General features: G+C 36.7%; 1 non-coding gene across 1 annotated transcript; it reads right to left on the reverse strand.

Annotated features, from left to right (window-relative positions):
• Positions 1-604: 604 nt before the first annotated feature.
• Positions 605-709, reverse strand: LOC115934214 (small nucleolar RNA U13). Its single transcript, XR_004070035.2, has one exon. It is a non-coding gene; the product is annotated as a small nucleolar RNA U13 (small nucleolar RNA).
• Between the last annotated feature and the right edge of the window lie 2,333 nt (positions 710-3,042).

Genomic DNA, 3,042 nt, shown 5'->3' on the forward strand with positions numbered 1-3,042 from the left:
ACATCTATTATATATACAAATATATAATAGATATATAACTATAATATATATAGAATATAGACAGATTATATATTTTATATATATAATTTATAGATATTTTATATATATAATAGATTATCTATATCATAGATTCCAGGGGTAATGTGCAGATTTGTTACATGGGCATATTGCCTAATGCTGGGTTTGGGCTTCTAGTGAACCTATCACTGAAATAGTGAACTTAGTATCCAGTAAGTAGTTTTTCCAACTCTTGCTCCCTCACTCCCTCTCCCCTTTTGGAGTCTCCAGTTTCTATTGCTTCTATCTTTATTTTCATGAGAACCCATTCTTTAGTTCTCACTTGTAAGTAAGAATATGCAGTATTTGATTTTCTGTTTCTGCATTAATTCACTTAGGATTATTGTCTCCAGTTCCATTCATGTTGCTGCAAAGGATGTGATTTTACTCATTTTTATGGCTATGTAGTATTCTATGGTGTACACGTATCACGTTTTCTTTATCCAATACACCACTGATGGACACATAAGTTGATTCCATGCCTTTGTTATTGTGAATAGTGCTGTGATAAATATACAAGTGCAAGTGCCTTTTTTTTTCCTTTTCAGGTCAGATGGATAATGTGCTGATGTCATAACAAGATTCAGAGGGTGGCACATCTCACACATCAGCATGAACACCCAATCATCATGTTCATGAACTGCAAAAGGATCTGCAGGTATCTTTTTGAAAGAATCATTTCTTTTCCTTTAGGTGGATACCCAATAATGAGAATTGCTGGGTCGTATAGTAGATTGATCTATTTTTAGTTCTTTGAGAAATCTTCATATTGTTTTCCATAGGGGTGGAACTAATTTACATTCCCACCAACAGTGTGTAAGTGTTCCTTTTTCTCTGCATCCTTACTAACATCTGTTACTTTTTGGCTTTTTAATAATAGCCATTCTAACTGGTGTGAGATGGTATCTCCTTGTGGTTTTAATTTGCATTTCTCTGATGATCAGTGATGTTAACATTTTTTCCATATATTTGTTGGCTGCTTGTATTTTTTTTAAGAAGTGTCTGTTCATGTCCTTTGCCCAATTTTAATGTTTATTTCTTGCTGACTTACTAAAATTTCTTATAGATTGTGGATATTAGACCTTCTTTGGATGCATAGTTTGCAAATATTTTCTCCCATGTTGTAGGTTGCCTGTTTACTCTGTTGGTTGTTTCTTTTGCTGGGCGGAAGCTCTTTAGTTTAATTAAATCCCACTTGTCTATTTTTGTTTTTGTTGCATTTGCTTTTAATGTCTTAGCCATAAATTCTTTGGCTAGGCCAATGTCCAGAGGAGTATTTCCTAGATTTTCTTCTAGCATTTTTATAGGTTGAGGTCTTACATTTAAGTCTTTAATCCATCTTGAGTTAATTTTTGCATATGGTGAGAAGTAGGGGTACAGTTTTATTCTTCTAAATATGGCTAGCCAATTTTCCAAGAACCATTTACTGAATAGGGTGCTGATATAGCTTGATATTTGTCTTTGCCAAAATCTCATATTGAAATGTAATCCTAGCCAGGCATGGTGGCTCATGCCTGTAATCTCAGCACTTTGGGAGGCCAAGGCAGGTGGATCATCTGAGGTCAGGAGTTCGAGGCCTGGCAAACGTATTGAAACTCTGCCTCTACTAAAAATATAAAAAAAATTAGCCAGGTGGGGTGGTGTGTGCCTGTAGTCCCAGCTACTCAGGAGGCTGAGGCAGGAGAATTGCTTGAACCTAGGAGGCGGGGGTTGCAGTGAGTCAAGATCCTGCCATTGCACTCCAGCATGGGCGAAAGAGCGAGGCTCCATTTCAAAACAAACAAAAGAAAGAAACATAATCCCCAGGACTGGAATTGGGGCCTGGTGAGAGGTGTTTGGGTCATGGGGGCGGATCCCTCATGGCTTGCTGCTGTCCTTACTATAGTGAGTTCTCAAATGATCTGGTTGTTTAAAGTGTGTGGTACCTCCTCCCTTCTCTCTTGCTCCTACTCCTACCATATGAGATGCCTGCTCCCCCTTCACCTTCCACAATGATTGTAAGCTTCCTGAGGCCACTCCAGAAGCTGAGCAGATGCTGACACCATGCTTCCTGTACAGCTTGCAGAGCTATGAGCCAATTAAACCTTGTTTCCTTATAAATTACCCTGACTCAGGTATTTATTTATGACAATGCAAGAACAGCCTAAGACAGATGTTCTTTCTCCATTGTTTATTTTTGCCAACTTTATTGCAGATCAGTTGATTGTAGGTGTATGGCTTTATTTCTGAGTTATCTATTCTGTTCTATTGGTCTATGTGTCTATTTTTGTACCAGTACCATGCTGTTTGGATTACTCTAGCCTTCTAATATAGTTTGAAGTCTGGTAATGTTATGCTTCTGGCTTTATTCTTTTTGCTTAGGATTGCTTTGGCTATTTGGGTTCTTTTTGGTTCCATACAAATTTTAGACCAGTTTTTTTCTAGTTCTGTGAAAAACAACATTGGCAATTTGATAGAAATTGCTTTAAATCTGTAATTTACTTTGGCAAGTATGGCATTTTAATGACATTGATTCTTCCACTCCATAAGCATGGAATGTTTTTCCATTTGTTTATGTTGTTTCTGATTTCTTTCAGCAGTGTTTTGTAGTTCTCCTTGTAGAGATCTTTTACCTCCTTGGTTAAATGTATTCCTAGGTATTTTGTGTGTGCGTGTGTGAGTGTGTGTGTATCTATTGTAAATGGGATTGATATCTTAATTTGTTTCTTAGTTTAAATGCTATTGGTGTATAGAAATGCTACTTGTTTTGTAGGTTGATTTTGTATCTTAAAACCACTGAATTCATTTATCAGGTCTAGGATTCTTTTGGAGAAAATTAGGGCTTTCTAGGTATAGGATCTTGTCATCAGCAAACAGAGAAGATTTGTCTTCCTCTTTTCATATTTTGTTGCCTTTTATTTTTTTCTTTTGTCTAATTGGTCTGGCTAGGACTTCTAGTACTATGTTGAATAGGAGTTGTGAGAGTAGGTAACCTTATCTTGTTGT

The sequence above is a fragment of the Gorilla gorilla genome, chromosome 2 (assembly GCF_029281585.2).
Source record: "Gorilla gorilla gorilla isolate KB3781 chromosome 2, NHGRI_mGorGor1-v2.1_pri, whole genome shotgun sequence".
Lineage (NCBI taxonomy): Eukaryota > Metazoa > Chordata > Mammalia > Primates > Hominidae > Gorilla > Gorilla gorilla.